This window comes from Rutilus rutilus (assembly GCF_951802725.1).
Source record: "Rutilus rutilus genome assembly, chromosome: 12".
NCBI classification, from domain to species: Eukaryota; Metazoa; Chordata; class Actinopteri; order Cypriniformes; family Leuciscidae; genus Rutilus; species Rutilus rutilus.
In genome coordinates, this window is record NC_140217.1 from 19,172,427 (window position 1) to 19,190,850 (window position 18,424).

The 18,424-nt window shown below is 35.8% G+C and overlaps 1 protein-coding gene across 4 annotated transcripts in view; it reads left to right on the forward strand.

Moving 5' to 3' along the window:
- Positions 1–749: 749 nt before the first annotated feature.
- The window catches only part of rptor (regulatory associated protein of MTOR, complex 1), a 332,162-nt gene continuing 314,487 nt past the window's right edge, over positions 750–18,424 (forward strand). For all 4 annotated transcript variants that reach the window (XM_084426710.1, XM_084426712.1, XM_084426711.1 and 1 more), the window contains exon 1: positions 750–1,166. The gene's annotated coding sequence lies outside the window, so the exon portion shown is untranslated. The remainder of the gene's footprint in view (positions 1,167–18,424) is intronic.

An 18,424-nucleotide genomic window follows, 5' to 3' on the forward strand; every position in this document is an offset into this window, starting at 1 on the left:
TCTTTATAAAAATAAAATAAAATAAAAAACAAGGTCAGAGATTTTTTTTGGGGATCTAAACAATGACTCCCATTGATATTTAATGCCGTTAAAGCATTTCTTTTAAAATTTCTTTTCTCAAGAGCAAATAAATTACTTGTATTTTTTTTCACCCTCTTCAAGCCATTTCGCTCTAGAACGAATAAAAGCACCTTTAGCTAAGTCTAAATACATTTGGTCAAAATGGGTTTGAATTATAACTAATTCAGCTTCTTCCTCCTTAGTAAGATTTTGCTTTTGTTTCAATATTCCTAATTTATCCAGTAAATTTAACTCTTTTTGTCTGCTGATTTTTTTAAACTCTTTACTATGTTTAACAGCAATCTTTCTGACATTATATTTGAAAAATTCCCATTTATTTTTATATCGATCTCTTAACCCTCCAACGATATCAATGGCACATTTTTTAACACAGTTATTAAAATACTCATCATTAAGAAGATTATTATTACATTTCCAGTAAGTTACCCTCTGAGACTAGATTTCCCTTGTTAAAGAAATAAGCTTATGATCAGTTAAAGGTTCATAAATATGAACAATTTCCTTAACATATTGCAAAGCGGATGTAGAAATTAGGAACAAGTCAATTCTAGATTGCAAAGACTTGTTTTTGTCCATATAGTCTAATCTCCCGGGGTTACTTGGGCTGGGTTTAGGTCTTCCACCCAACGAGCGGTGACGTATTCGTTGACGTCCTCAGATGTAGCCTCGCCCCCGATGTGCGCAGTGCATTCTGGGTCCACCCCAAGATGGCGGCGCCCTTGCGCAAGTGTTGAGAAACAATTTCACCTGGAGAAGTCTTATTAAAATTAACCGCAGTTTCACAGTGTTTATCCATCATCGAGGACAACAGAAAGTGCACGGAAAGAGACCCTCGGATTAAGGTATCGAGCTCTTGCCGTGGCTCACGTAGTGTGTGAGGATGATGATGGGCCGCTGCGCCTGACCCAGAACCAAAAGCAGAGCCAACGCAGATCCCCCTGCAAAAACGCCTTGACCCAGCGCCTTCAGATCTTCCACAGGCTGTGGACACTGCCGTTTAAGCTGCTGACGGGAGTGATCTGTGTTATCGTACGTAGACGCAGTGGATCTCCAGCTCGAGCTTTGGAAAACTCTGCTGACCAGAGGTGCGAGTACAATTCACAAAACCACACATCCTAGCTTCCCATAAACAATTCACCATGGTGCGAAAATATCATAGTTGCTATAGAAAAACTATTGTACTTTCTTATTATCCGCCACTTTCATCAATAAAGAAAAGTGACCCCTTTTCTGGACGCTTTATTGTAAGAGGAGAGGACCAATGTTTTCTGTGCTTTTTACAATGTAACTTATAACGGCAGTGATTATGGTATTTAGGTAATATTTATAATGTTATTTTCTTTTTGTTTGATTAGTACGATGACCCCGGGAGGGGACATGTTCGGCTCACTTAGTTTTGTCGTGGCCACGACATACAAACTCGTGGGAACGTGATGGCCACGAGATATTAATTAGTGGGAACGTCATATCAACTCGTGGGAATGCGATGCATTGTCGTGGACTCGAAATCCTATGTTGAGAGAACGACATATGGTCGTGGCCACGAGTTAAATACGTAAACAACCTGCGTGACCTAGAATTATCAGAAACGGATAGGCCTATAATAATTTTTATTTTTAACTAAGAAAAACCTCAAATCATTTCTTAATTAAGAAATGATAATATTAAAATAGTCTATTATATTGGTCGCGATGTTACCTATAGACAGCTTTCAAATTAAGTTTATCATCAATAGCCTAAATATTTAAAGAATATGCTGTACACATTTGTATTCATCTTTTAAATCCATTAACTGAATGTTATTTTTTTTTTTTTTTTTATAGGCCTATTATTATTATTATTATTATTATTATTGGTTAAATTTTTTATTCATTGTTATGTATGTGCTTTATTTTCTCCTGTATTTCTGTAGATTACTCAAGTAGCCTATGTGACTATAAATGAGCGGCTGTTTTCATTTGTAGCCCCTCGTGCCGTGACAGCATTCAAATGAAGTTCGTTTAATTTGTTATTATTAATAGGCTATGTTAATAGATTATTTAAGCTAGGCTACAATAAATATTGTATATAGGAGAGTTCTATTTCATTTATTTGATATAGAATCTTAATCTTTTGTAACATTATAAATGTCTTTACTGTAACTTTTGATCAATTTAATGCATCCTTCCTTGCTGAATAAAGTATTGTTTTCTTTTACCCCCCCCCCCCCCCCCTTTTGAACGTTGGTGTATTATAGTATTATATTATTATAGAAAAGTTTCTATTTAAGATAAATGCTGTTCTTTTGACCTTTCTATTCATCAAAGAATCCTGATTTTTTTTTACATAATTATATATATATATATATATATATATATATATATATATATATATATATTCATCTCATCCTTAAGTATTTTAAATCCATTCACTGGCTATCTTTTTGGTTTATTATATATAATTTTCTGTTTGATCTCATTATCTCAAAATGAATGTTATGTATTGTCTAATAGCCTACAATAGCCAATCAAATAGCTTATGTTTTGTACTGTAAATGCCCGACAGTCATGCCAATAAAACTTTAATTATTTCTGGCGCACAGGAATATACCAGAAGTTCACTTTACGGGAATTTAACATATTTCATTTTATTTAGGTTTAATAGGCATAATAATAATAATAATAATAATAATAATAATAATAATAAATAAAGACACAATTTGTTCATGGATTTAAAAGGCTGTGAGATGGGATGGATAAATATATTTATAATATTTTATGTTCTTACATATTCTTTTATCATTTATTAATAGCAAACTTGATTTAAATGCTGTCTTTAGGCAACATCGCATGCAATATAATAGGATATTATATATTTAATATAATCATTTATTAATTCCGCCCTTTTTTTGTCATTCATAATTAAAAATGAATATTATTATAGGCTTATCCATTTCTGATAATTCCAGGTTGCAGGTCGTTTACGCATTTAAAATAGAAAAATGTCTATTTTCAACATTTTTATGTCTTAAGTAGACGTACACAGTTGAGAAAGAAAACGCGTGTGTAACAGTATATTGGATCCCGTGCAGTAGCTGTTAAAGTGGCAGCAGCCTAATACACCTCCTGTAGTCTGTTATAAATGATAATCAAACAACAAATGACAAAGGAAAATCACTCACTGATTTTGACTGAATAACTTAAGTAGCTTTAATAAGGATTAATCTACATTTAATTTGTACAGTAAGACTACACAGTGTTGTATGCAGTGTTATTTTACATTTATAAAATTTTTTGTTGTAAGCTTTTACTTATCTGAATACCACTGTTCATCTTCCCGAATAAATTAAAACATAATTTATTTAAAATGTTTTTTATTTGTTGTATTTGTTTACTTGTCTTATGTAATTGTTTTTAAGACATTTTTCTTACATTAGCTTACCTAGTATTAGTTTTTGCTGAAGTATCGCTAATTGTGAAATTTCACTGATATTTAAAATTAATCGTAAATTAAGACTTTGATCATATCACCGACCAAACGTGTTAAATAATCGTGATTTCAATATTGACAAAAATAATCGTGATTTATGATTTTTGCCCTAACATAAATAGCATTTAACTACCAAATTAGGTGCAGACTTAAAACAAAAATTCAATTTTTATACCTTAATTCAAATCTCAACACGTGCTCACTGCACCATCCTGACCCCCTCTCTAGTGACATCCCTGCTAAATACACACTACTTCATTAGAGAAAAACAACAAATGTATACAAAACAATATTGTAATAATTTGACAAAAAAATTATAAACTAAAGTATGTAAAATCTAAACATTTAGCAAAATAATTTTTTTTTTTAAAGTAATAAAATAAGTTACAGTAAGTGTAGTGGTAAATGTTAATAAAAACAAATTACTATTTGTATTCTTATAAAATACATTCATAAAAAACAATTTGTAGAAAAATACTATAAAATTCTAAAACGTTCATTTAAAATGTATCACACAGCTTTTATTGGGGCAACACGATATGATAGATACAACTGAACAAGATAGGCTAATAATAATCTTTGGAAAAACTAGAGAGATACTAGGCCTATCATAAAATGAAAGGCTTCAATACAGAGCGGCACACATCGCTTATGCAAATCCCCGGTGCAGAATGATGTGCTTAAAGCAACATGGACTCTCAGCGCTCAGAGCTCTGCATTGAAAAGTTCAGGGAACAAAGAAAAGAGATATTGTGTGTGCAACTCCTAGTGCATTACTGTATATCTATTCAGAGCCTTATTTCTGCACAGTTTTAAATTCCAGTCACTGTGCACAAGATGCCAAATCATCTCTACTCCAATGTGATTTAATAAAGACACCTGGTATCAAATATCACATAGGCCTAATTTAGAAATGATAATAAACTCTGGCATGATAGTCTTTTTATACAAATCCTCAGACCTTTGTCTACAGATCAAGTATAATAATAGCTGCGTTTCCACCGCAGGAACTTTCCCCAGGAACTAGGAACTTTGGGCTGGTACTCGATGTGTTTACACCGCAGGAACCAGGGTCTAAATTAAGTTCCGGGTAAATATTTCCCCCTCCGATAGTCCCTGCTCATGAGGTAGTATTTTTTTAAAGTTCAGGAACTTTCAGGGGTGGGACTTGTGCGCTGCACAAGCTGATTGGTTGTGTTCACGCCGCATTTTGGTTGGATGACTCCACGCAGCATTTTCTTTATTTTTAACCTCCCTTTTAAAAAGTGGCTTCATGCAGTAAAGTTGTCTGTCTGCAAATATGGAATTTAATTAAAAAAACTGGGGGACTGGCGACCAGTTTCAGGCTTTATTATTTGGGTATTTGTGGAAGAGGAAACTTTCTGCGCGTTCGTCACAGCCATCTCACGGCCAATGTCCGCAATAGCTGATAACATACAATTTTATATCTAACGTTAGCATTAAGAGCTCTGAACACGCTTTATCAGTGCTCGTCTCTTTTCTGCCACAGCTTTTAATATTAAGTCATTATGTTTACACATTGTCATCTATTGCAAGGCAAACCATGTTACAAATTTACTATAACAGGATTGAAATAGCGCTTTGAGGTTGGTAACAAACAACTATTTACAAGACTGTCACTATTTATGATTGATAGACGGGGTTCAGGCTTTTTTTAAGCGTATTTGCGCAAAAGGACATTTTTGCGCGTTCGTCCCAGTCATCTCACAACATGCCTTGTCTAATTTTATACGCATACGAGCTTTCTGAACACGCTTTAGTATCAGTGCTCGTCTATTTTGTTATGTTAATTACCTCGTTAGTAAACCAATAACTGCAGCACAGTTTGAATCTCCTCCATACTTATAAATGTGGCGCTCAAAACTGATTACTGTCCGTCGCAGACTGGGAGGAGCAGTTGCGCGCAGTTTACCTTCCCGGTACTTTAGACCGCGGTGTAAACGCAGAAAGCAACCGGTCTGGGGCAAAAAAGGTTCCTGGGAAAAAAGTTCCTGGGACAAATTGTTCCGGGTAATTTCGGTGGAAAAGCGGCTAATGAATCATATTGGAGAGTTTTACTGTGCTGACTGCTGTAACTGAACACTGCACGCTGTTTGAATGTTAAATCAAGAATGACTGACAGCCGCAGCAGAGGAATAGTTTCCATAAACTTTATTTAATGTAACAACATAAATATTTGTCTCTTCCTCACATTAAGCAATCAAATGGCTTTGGAAGACTTGGAATATAGCGCATGAAAAGTTTTATGGTGCTTTATAATGTGTTTTTTGCCTTTGTGGAGCTTAACAGTAACCATGATACCCGATCCAGCAAAAATCACAGAAGCTGATACTGAAAATTGGTACCAATTAAGCAAAAGCACTGATGCCCAGGGTGGACAGAAGGATCTGATGGTTAACAGTACCAAAGGCGGCAGATAGATCTAGAAGAATGGGAACTGATTGTTTGGACTCAGCTTTTCACTGAGCTTCAGTGGCTATGTTTACATGCAACCAAATAATCCGTTAGTAATCGGATTGACAGCTCAATCGGACTGAAAAGCCTTCATTTAAACACCTTAATCGATCAGATTGAGCTCGATCCGAATTCAATTTCGATCGGATTGAAAGGGGTGGTTTATTCCTTTTCTAATCTGATCGAGAGAACACGTAAACACTTGATCGGATTGAAAACCGAAACTGAAAGGACTGTGCATGTGCAATGTGCAACACATTGAAATAGTGTAATGACGGATGACGCGCGGAACAAGCTGTTCTTCCTGTTAAATATATTGTCATATGAGTGTCCCGTCATTTAAAAAAATTTCACTCAGCGCCTGTGAAGTGGAGCAGGACATCGTCCCACCAGTCCTTGTTTCGGATTCTCATCCATAGACGACTGGTTTTGGGCGCAGGGAGGGGCATTTTTACAGCGTTATAAATATAAGCAGCACGGCACAATGGGTCATATGCTCATTGTCTCCAAATTATGACCAGAAATGGATAAATGTTAAGTCTGCTGTTTAAAAAAAAAAAAAATCAACTAGCTAGTCACGACTGTTTCCCGAAACCGTATGTCGCAAAGTATCGTTCAACCACGTTGGTTTATGACGTCTCGCACGTGGTGGACTAATAACTTATTTTAATTAATCTGTTTGAGATCGAATTAACCCTAGATTTTGTCAAATAAGTTACAGACATGGCATCTGAAGACCATTTCTAATTTTTCTCAGTTATTTTGCTTTATTACCAGACTTAATATTTGGCTCGTTCTTACATAGTAGAGCACGTTCGCACATGCGCAGTCTTCAAAAACGGTGCTTTAAATCTCTTGACAAACTAAAAGAAGTAAATTACATTTGTATGTATTCTAAATAAATAACACGGGTTGTACTGAATGTCAGCTTCCTTATTTTGCTAAAGATAAGGATTTATTCAGTCTACATCTCATGTAAACTAGAAACAATGCTTCTAACCACAGCTCGAGAGCTGTCGTTCCAACCACACAAGTTTGCGATGCTGTTTGCGAACGTTCGTTGGAACGATGGTTTCGGGAAACACCAAATCATTGAACTATGCTGATAACTACGGAACTTGCGACCATAGTTGGCTAACGATGCTTTCGGGAAACGCACCCCTAATCTGTAAAAAAATAAAAAAATAAATAAAATCTCACAGACGGATCTCACAGCCATGGTAACCCGGGACGGAACCACAATCGCCGTCCCCGCGCAACAGGGCCACACCGGGCGGCACATCACACAGCGCGCTTTTCGGCGCCTCCCGCTTTTTTCACGTCAGTTTGGGTGACAAATTCATCTGAAGCCTATTCCATAGCTTAATGTGAGGGACAGAAGTCTATTTACATAGTTAAAGTTTACGAAAACTCGTTTTCCTTCCTCTGCGGCTGTCAATCATTCTCCATTCAGTATTCAAACAGCGCGCGCGCCTCTTCCGGTTACAGCAACATACATGCACGGTAAAACTCTCTCCAATATGATATTCACATTATAATGCTTGATCTGTAGAGAAAAGGCTGTGGATTTGCATAAAATGACTTTATTTTTAAACGACTCGCTACCGTGTGCCTGTTAGATCACACATCACAAGGACTAAATCGGTATCAAACGCACAATAACTGGAATTTAAAACTGTGAAGAAACAAATGATCAATAAACTGTTGGACAGATAGACACTAGGATTTGTGCGCTCGACATTTCTTCGCTTTGTGCTGTGCACTTTTAAATGCGCACTTGTGCAGCGCAGCGCTGCACACTGTGACTCCATGTTGCTTTGAGCACATCATTCTGCACCCGCGATGCGCATACGCGCTTTGTGCGCTCTGTTTTGAAGCGTTTCATATTTTCATGGTTTTGCGCACTGAAAGATTATTAAAAGCCTATATGTTTGTATACCTAGCCTGCACAATACATTTAAAATAAGCATAATTTAATTGTATGTTATTTCTGTGTAGTGTAGTGTAGGCTATATAAATATACACACTTCTGAATTCTTGACATTCATATATAAATATAAAATTGTGAAATGTATGATTGCCTGATTGAATTTTATAGGAGTATTAATAGTCATTTGTTTTTATTAACATGTTTAGATTTGATAAAATTACTGTGCAGATTTTTTCAAGAATGACTTTTTGCTGCTGATTTATACACTCACTAAGTTTAAAAATACATAATACATTTATGTAATATTTAAAGGTGGTGGTGGGGGGGGGGGGCTCAGTATATTTTCCTGCTTTTTTGTCCTTAGCCAATCACATGCCTGATATATATTTTCTACCAAATTGGTTCACAGTTGGAAGCATCTAATTTTTTATTTATTTTTCCATGTCTAGTAATTGTGCAGTTAATTCTCATACTGTATTTTCAGTTTTGGAATATGTATCCTCTCCCCAAATTTGTCACTAATAAAACACAATAAAAATTATTTAAAGAAAAGGCTTATATTTACCTTTTAATAGTTTGTTTACATCTACCTTGTAAATACATATTTTTATTAAAAAGGTTACAATTACAACAACAATTCAAGTGCAATCTTTCTTTGTAAAAACTAAAGTATACATTTTATCATATATATTTCAAAGTTAAGGATTCATTACTTTGAATATAGCCTAGGCTACATTGGAACAAACACATAATAACATATTTGATTACTTTATTTTTGACAAAACATACTATATTTAACATATGAGCAAAAATTGGCAAACAAAAGCTTATTTGAGGTGGCAAATATTTTACAGTAAAAATGTATAATCTATCCAAAACTAGTCAACGAAATGTTGTCTTTCATATGTCTGTAACATAGGTCTTTCGTTTATATAAGAAATATAAATGTTAATTTGCAGTTCAATACGTTGCTTATACAAATACATTTTATTTCAACATATTTCAGTCGATTTTTACTCATCTCAGTATAGCAATATAGTTTGCTAAAAGCGGATCATTCATTCACAAACAGAAATGCGATTCAAATTTAAACCGTCTTTTTGCGAGTTGTGGTAAACAGCGCGCATCTCTGCCGTTCATTCATTTCACACACAGAAACACGATTCACTTGACAATGAAAAAAACTTACTACAGTATTCTCAGGATCCGTTGCTCCTCGAAATACCAGCACTTCTGAGGTACATTTTCCATTATTATTATTACGATAGTATTATTCCTCACAGCGCCGCGAGACGGTGTAAACAAGTACAATGATCTGAATAAACTTGATGTGTTTTCTCGAGCTGATATGGGGGCGTTCACAGTTTGCATGGATGCCTCAGTCATTTGCGTTTGAATAGCGCGCACTCTCCGTGGGCGGGGTCACATTAAAAATAATTAGCTGAGATGAGAACGACTGACATCTCACTCTTTTCATACAGATTACATAAACTGAGAATATTTGTTTTTTATAAAAAATACTTCATTTAAAAGAAGAGAATTCAAGCTTCATGCCTGTGTGTCTGTATGCCTGTTTGACTGAGTATTCGCTGAGTTATTGTTCATTTTCGGACACGTTTCAGAATTGACTTCACTGACAGAGAGAAAGCAGAACATCATGTTTATTTTTCTTGATTTGGCAAAAAGCACAACACTTTGTTTTTATTGTGAGTATACACAAAAATAATACACACTTAACAGGATCGATTGATGTATGAAACTGGTTTGTAAGATCAAAGTCAACAGAGTATTTGGAGTCTCATTTGAACTGATAAGAAAAAAATCGAGCAAATCACGCCGGCGTGATTGCCGACCTCAGAGGGTTAAAGGCAGATTTTTGCTCTTAAGTGAAAGTTGTAGAAACCAGAGCGTTAATTGTGGTTTTAAACTACTCTTTATTGTCAGAACATATCAGGACAAACACTTGCCAAACTGGTGAACATTTCACAAATCTGAGGTAGAACATTCAAACATTTGTCATTTTTCCTTAACAAAATAAATATCTTTATTGGACAATTAATTTCTTAGTTTCTGCATGTGCTAATTTTTATTTGGTAAAATGTAATATTCTGACTGTTTGAGTTTTATTAAACTTAACCATTGGTCATCCAGTATCATGCATTTAGATCATGATAACCTCACTATCATGGCAAAATGGAACTTTATGGTTTCTATGGTATTTGTATGAAAAACAGTAGCCTAAATACATTATTAAATACTGTAATTATATTCCCATCAGTCCTTTAATACATCGTCTACATTAATAATATAATACAATTCAATATGTATATCCCACATTTCATGGTGCAGTTAATATTACTAGGCTAACGTTACAGTAAATCCATGGTAAATTATGGCAATTTGTAGACGGAAAAGCCTTCTGACTGTATGTCAGTATGTCTGACAAATGTCTCCGTGATTTAAACCAGTTTAAAGGCAGATGAAACAGCGCTGACAAACAGGAGAAACACTGTGCGCAACGGTGTTTCTCCTGTTTGTCAGCGCTGTTTCATCTGCCTTTAAACTGGTTTAAATCACGGAGACATTTGTGTTCTTCGCTGAAGTCAAGCGCTTCTCACTGGATCTTGTGACAAGACCGATCAGAGTAAACGCATCTGCTCTAGTGAGCTCGCGCTGCGCTGCTGTTGGGACTTTGAGCCGAGCGGATAAATGGTCAGTGTGGCGCACTGTTCAAATGAGTTTCGTTCCGCTTTTGGCGCATAAACATTATCGAACATTTATCGAACTCTTGATATCGTTTTATCGAGAAAAATTATATCGCGATAATTATCGTTATCGTTTTATCGCCCAGCCCTACAGTGTTGTCAAAATATTTATATTTTGACACGAATTGATACTGAAATATCTTACAATACTCAATATCTGTTCCAATACTCATTTTCTGTAGTATCTATACACCGATACCAGCTGCGCGTTCTCATTTTCTCATCTCTCCGACAGTGAGTTTCTCATTACCCGTTCTATGGCTTCTTTTGCTTGCAGAGACTTTACTTCTTGTTCCATCACCAAAGCCTGCTCGGGGTGTACTAACATGAGTAAAATCCTGTTGAACCGCGCTGGATGAGAACAAAACTGGATTCTGTAACGAGGCTGGTCTCTGTACGCAGTGTACTTAAAGAAGCCACTTCGGTGATTTGAAGTGAACTGGTATGCTTTTTGACCCTCCTAAAATGGTGCGAGCCTGACGCAACGTCTTGTTGACCTTGAGTCATAAGCTTGCTGGAAACCTCTGCACCCCGAGGCACTAAGGCTGGAGGGGTTGGCAGAACGGCCTCCTGAGGGCACCGAAGTGGTGCTGGCACCGTAAAATTCTGCTTAGGAGGCTTCAACTGAGAGTGTCGTCCTGACCCCCATGACTTCTGTGAAGGGGTACGAGAGTTAACACTCTCTATTTGTTGTGCAAAGAGCTCAACGACTGAGGCTGCTCATGCCCATCAGCCCCAGAGGGTTGGGGATGGCGAGGGATGTAGCGCTTAAATGCTTCCGCCTGCTTTTTGGCCTCCTGAAACCTTAGACTTAGAATAGACTTAGAGAAAACTCTCAATGACAATAGCTTTAGCAGTTTCCTTGGTTGCTCTGAGAGACAAATCTGTGGCCCGACGCAATTATCAAACCGCCCTACCCCCTCGCCATCGTCCAGGTCCCTCAGCAGATCAGCTTGGTGTGCATTGTGTGCAGACATGCGCCAGCCTGATCTGCCTCCGTGTACGCTTTACCCACTGGCGCTGATGTTCTTCTTATTGGCTTAGTGGGCAGCGTCAGGGCCTTCAGGGACGATGCTGAGCAAGGGGACAGATAGCTCGCAAGCGTCTGTTCAACCCTAGGCATCGCCCCATAGCCGTACTCTTTCAACCCACTTATATCTGAATACACATGCACTTGGGTGCTGAAAAGATGGGACGAGTATGGCTTGTTACACGATCTCGATAACTCTTTGTGGAGATCACAAACACACCTTGGTGGAGGTGTTGTGTTTGGTGACAAAAAGCGTGTGTTTGGTGACACTAACCCCTCCGAGAGATCCATTAGCGAACTCTATGATCTCAGCTTCCGTGCTGCCTTGGCAACAGCAGAGCCGGAACCACAGTGAACGCGAGTCTCCTCAAAGAGTGACAGACGGGAGCGGCAACTTCTCACAATGCTCACATTCAGCCCCCACAAAGGCTGACAGAGCATGCTCCGCTCCCAAATACATAACACGCAAATTGTGTGTGTATCCCCACCTTTAAGGAAACATGGGCAGGGAGAAGCACACAATTTGAAGACGCAATCCTAAAGCGTCATCAACGAAGCGCGAGTTCCCTCGAAAGGGAACCCAGTATACCTTAAGATTATTACTTGTGACTTTAGAACCAAATATATGGATATGAGAACATATGTATAAAACTAAATTAAACAACAATCTAAAACAAAACCGATAATTTTTTTTTGGCACATCACTGTGATGAATGGCATCAAACTACCACAAGAGCAATTTGAGAGCAGCCAGCTGGCTCAGTCAGCGCAGCTTCTCCAGAGTGGCTGCATGAGCTCTGATGACAACACAGCTTTTGATAATTGTCCAGACTCACCAACGACAGCAATGACATACATTTCATGTCAGTTGTCGTCGGTGAGTCTGGCCAATAAGTCATATATATATATATATATATATATATATATATATATATATATATATATATATATATATATATATATATATATATATATATATATATATACAAGCATCATATTAAGCAGTGCATAAAATTTGATACATCAATCATGTATCAACATAAAACTGATATAGACCCCAATTTATTTGTATTTAAATAGTATATGCTATTAAACTTAAACTTTATTTATTGTATATACAAGCATCATATTAAGCAGTGCATAAAGTTTTGAATGAAAAGTGTTTCTGTTGCTACATGTAAACATCTAAATGTCAATGTCTGTTGATTTGACAAATATTGCATCTAATTCACTTCATCTGTGATAAAGAAATCTCGTTGATTGCTAAGACCAGCACACCTAATGTCAAACACAAATAATGTGTTTCTGGAATATGTGGCATGTTCAGAGATCTGTCTCTGGATCATCTGAAAACTCTGGTATGTGTTTCTATACCATCTGAAATTCACTTTGTCGTTTTTTTAGAAGTATTGTGGAAGTATGATCTTTTTTCTTTTTTTTTTGATGTTGGTGAAATTGCACTCGTCACTCACATTCGCTTCTCGTTTGTTATGATTTGAGAGTAGGGTTTTGACCTGATGCAGCTGTTCTTGGATTCTGATATTACTACTAAGATTTGGTGAATTGAAATTGGTATGAGATAAAGTTACTATCATAAGAATTGGAATTTTTTACATTGATATAGTCTGGTGGAGCTCCAACCTATATTGTATTTCTTACGAACAAGGCTATCAGTATTAGCACTGACAAATTTTCACAAATTACTTCAGCGCGGAGGACATAATAACAAATACAAAACAGATATACAGAAGAGAAACATACATAATACAGAAGGATTAATAAAATAATAATAACTAGAAAAAAAAGTTTGTTGAGACAAACTTTAAGTTGGCTTGAGAAAGCCGGACCAGAGAGTTTGAAGAAGTTAAAAGTAGTTAGAAGTTTTAAGTAGTTAGAAGTTAGAAGTTTTAAGTAGTTAGAAGTTTAAAGTAGTTAGAAGTTTAAAGTAGTTAGAAGTTTAAAGTAGTTAGAAGTTTAAAGTAGTTTGAAGTTTAAAGTAGTTTAAATTTTGATTGATAAATTAGTTAGAAAGAATAGTTAGAAAGAAAAAAGATTAGTTAGAAAGAAAAAGAAAGAAAGATTAGTTAGAACGAAAGAAAGAAATAAAGATTAGTTAGAAAGAAAGAAAAGATTAGTTAGAAAGAAAAAGAAAGAAAGATTAGTTAGAAAGAAAGAGAAAGAAAGATAGATTAGTTAGAAAGAAAGATAAGTTAAAAAGAAAGATTAGTTAGAAAGATAGATTAGAAAGAAAGATTAGTTAGAAAGAAAGAATGAAAGAAAATGAAAGAAAGAAAGACAGATTAGTTAGAAAGAAAGAAAGATAGAAAGAAAGATTAGTTAGAAAGAAAGAAAGATTAGTTGGAAAGAAAGAAGTTAGAAAGAAAGATTAGAAAGAAAGAAAAAGAAAGAAAGATTAGTTAGAAAGAAAGAGAAAGATAGATTAGTTAGAAATAAAGATAAGTTAAAAAGAAAGATTAGTTAGAAAGGAAGAGAAAGAAAGATAGATTAGTTAGAAAGAAAGATAAGTTAAAAAGAAAGATTAGTTAAAAAGATAGATTAGAAAGAAAGATTAGTTAGAAAGAAAGAATGAAAGAAAAAGAAAGACAGATTAGTTAGAAAGAAAGAAAGATAGAAAGAAAGATTAGTTGGAAAGAAAGAAAAGTTAGAAAGAAAGAAAGAAAGAAAGAAAGAAAGAAAGAAAGAAAGAAAGAAAATGAGAAAGAAAGAAAGAAAGAAAAAGATTAGGTAGAAAGAAAGAAAGAAAGAAAGAAAGAAAGAAAGAAAGAAAGAAATAAAAAGAGAAAGAAAGAAAGAAAGAAAAAGATTAGGTATAAAGAAAGAAAGAAAGAAAGAAAGAGAGAAAGAAAGAAAAAGATTAGAAAGAAAGAAAGAAAGAAAGAAAGAAAGAAAGAAAGAAAGAAAAAGATTAGGTAGAAAGAAAGAAAGAAAGAAAGAAAGAAAGAAAGAAAGAAAGAAAGAAAGAAAAAGATTAGGTATAAAGAAAGCAAAACAGACAAAAACAGACATTTTATAGTGTCTTCTCTGACACTATACTCCTCCTCCCCAGTTTCTGTAACTTTCCTTACTGATATCCCCATATCTTAACCGGTTTGGACTGGCTTCTACCCCCCTGGGCAGGTCAAATTGTTCTTTGTCCCCGAGAAGCCAAAAGGCTTCTATTTATGACTTAAATAATCTTCTGTTCCCCTCCTGAGAGGGCATGGGGCTTCACTTTAATACTGAACGACCCCTGTATTCTCCTGACTGAACCATTTCTCGAGCCCAGGTCTTACAATCTCCCTGGCCCATCCGTTTTATTGCGTCTGTTCCTTCCTGTCCTCCGTCAGCTGCTAAGATACTCACAGATATACATGATTCAATGAGATTAACAATGGTTTAAAACAAATGCATATAAGAAATACTGAATTTTTCCACAACGATAGATAGATAGATAGATAGATAGATAGATAGATAGATAGATAGATAGATAGATAGATAGATAGATAGATAGAAACAGTTTGAAGATAGATAGATAGATAGATAGATAGATAGATAGATAGATAGATAGATAGATAGATAGATAGAAAAGGTTTGAAGATAGATAGATAGATAGATAGATAGATAGATAGATAGATAGATAGATAGAAAAGGTTGATAGATAGATAGATAGATAGATAGATAGATAGATAGATAGATAGATAGATAGATAGAAAAGGTTGATAGATAGATAGATAGATAGATAGATAGATAGATAGATAGATAGATAGATAAAGTTATTAGTTAGAAAGAACATAGATAGCTTAAAGCTTAACTGAGTATCAATGGCTTCTAGCAGTTTACATTAAACATAGTTCAAACTGACATGGACTTTTGGTCAATGAAAGTCTATGGGATTCTTATGATTTTTAATATTAATTTTTAAAGGATAATTCCGGTATTTAACACTTTGAGTCTATTTTGTAGTTTGTTTTGGATGAACAAGAGTGGTGGACAAAGAAATTTTGACAATGTCCGACTTTTTGACTATTTTAGAATTGCCCATGACCGCTTTAGAATGGGAGTCTATGGCCATGCACAAACATGTCCTTAAAACAACCCTTAACGTTCGTTTTCAAAACTGTGCAACTCACCGAGTGGTTAGTGGTGTTCGTTGATGTTCCAAAACAAGTAGAGTAGCGAAATACAGTTTCTGTCGTGTTTTATTTGGCATTTTGTAAAATCCCATTGATTTCTGTTGGAGGACTCATTGCTCGTTGATATTACTGCGCTACCGGGAACGGAAAAGACGCTTCAGACTCAAATATCGAGCGGAAGTTTATACGCGGTTGTGAGGTATCTGAAAAAATAGTTCCACTATAGAAAAATAAACGGATTGAAATCATACATTGCGCCGATATATTTGTTTTTAATCATCAACGAACACCACTAACCACTCTGTGAGTTGAACAGTTTTGAAAACGAACGTTAAGGGTTGTTTTAAGGACATGTTTGTGCATGGCCATAGACTCCCATTCTAAAGCGGTCATGGGCAATTCTAAAATAGTCAAAAAGACGAGACAGGAACCATTGTCAAAATTTCTTTGTCCACCACTCTTGTTCATCCAAAACAAACTACAGAATAGACTTAGTGTTAAATACCGGAATTATCCTTTAAGAAAACCGTAACTCAAACCAGTCTGAAAAGATATAGCAACTCGAGTCAGAACAGTCTGAAGGTCTGACCCGAGTTTGAAGTATGTAGCTTGAACGTTCTAGGAGGAGTTAGTGTTTAAAAAAGAAGAAGAAGAAAGTTCGTCGAGACAAACTTTAAGTTGGCTTGAGAAAGTTTGGACCAGAACGTTTTTTGCTAGGCGGTTGCTAGGATGTTATGGGTGATCGCTATGGTGTTGCTAGGGTATTCTGGGTGGTTGCTAGGATATTTTGGGTGGTTGCAAGGCGGTTGCTAGGGTATTTTGGGTGGTTGCTAGGCGGTTGCTAGGGTCTTTTGGGTGGTTGCTAGGCGGTTGCTAGGGTATTTTGGGTGGTTGCTAGGGTGTTCTGGGTGGTTGCTAGGCGGTTGCTAGGGTACTCAAGTTTGGTTGCTATGGAGTTGCTTGGGAGCTGGAAGCATTAAACTTAAGAAGTTTAAAGTGGTTTGAAGTTTAAAGTAGTTTAAAGTAGTTTGAAGTTTATGATAGATAGATAGATAGATAGATAGATAGATAGATAGATAGATAAAGTTAGATAGATACACACACTCACACTACCTCACTCACACATTCACTCAGACAGTCAGACAGACAGACAGACAGACAGACAGACAGACAGACAGACAGACAGACAGACACACACACACACACACACACACACACACACACACACTCAGAGTTTAGAGTTTATAAGTGTATAAATTGATGAGTTTATAAGTGTACGAGTTCTTTCTTTCTTTCTTTCTTTCTTTCTTTCTTTCTTTCTTTCTTTCTTTCTTTCTTTCTTTCTTTCTTTCTTTCATGAGTTTATTAGTTAATTAGTTATTAAATGTAAGTTAATTAGTTTATAAGTGTATGAGTTTAGAGTTTATTAGTTTAAATGACTCTCAATGGCTCATATAGTATATAGAACGGCAGTTTGTTTTAGTCTTCAAGGTGTTTAGATTATAATTTTTGTCGGTTGGTGAGTTTAAAAATGAAAACATTCCACAATGTTAAGTCAATGGGAGTTTTTCCGAGTTTTGATCGTCATTTTTAGGAAAACCGTAAGTTCGATCAGTCTGAAAAGATAAAGCAACTAACTTCAGAACAGTTTGAAGGTCTGAGCCGAGTTTGGAGTATGTAGAGTTAAAGCTCTAAGAGGAGTTTGAGTCAACAGTTTTTCACAGAAGAATAATAATAAGTTTAAATAGGATTTCAGTAAGTTGGCTCTCTCAAGCCAACTTAATAATAATACGTTTAAATAGGATTTCAGTAAGTTGGCTTTCCCAAGAAAGTGTCTATTGAAATAAAGATAATTAAGGCCTCTATATAAAAAAAAAAAAAAACTGCCGTCCCATTAGTCCTGATCCACATCTAGGTATACTCCCCTATCCCTTTAGAACACTTTAGTTTAAAGAATAGACATTTAGCTGTCATGAGTTCGGCTCCAGTGCTCAATAGTTTTAATCTTTGTCTTATTAAGGCAGTGGATCGCTCCAAACGAACAATATCTATAAAATAGGACAACCACTGCTGTTTTGATAGTGAATTAGGGGGAAACCAAGAACTAATTATGGTTTTCTTGGCAGCAGTTAACCCAGAGAAGAGAGTCCGTTTTTGATTTAACGTAAGGGCAACAGAAGAGACATCGTTAAGAAGGAAAAGACATGGCTCAGGATCAACTGTCAGTTCCAAAAGTTGTGATAGAACAAAAGAGATTTTAACCCAGAAGCTGAAGATCGGAGGACATTCCCAGAATAGATGGAGAAAGCTGCCGATTGCCCCAGTGCTACATTTATCACACACAGGGGAGGGAATAAGTTTCATTCTAAAACGTTTCAGAGGTGTATAATATATTCTGTGGATTACATTGTAGTTTATGAGCTGGTGGGCAGGGTTTTTAGACGAGACTGAGACATTTTGCCATATTGTCTCCCAATCAAAACTGTGATCCTGTGCCAAAAGCTCTCTGTCCCAAATTCGGGTGATACCAAGAAAATGTTCC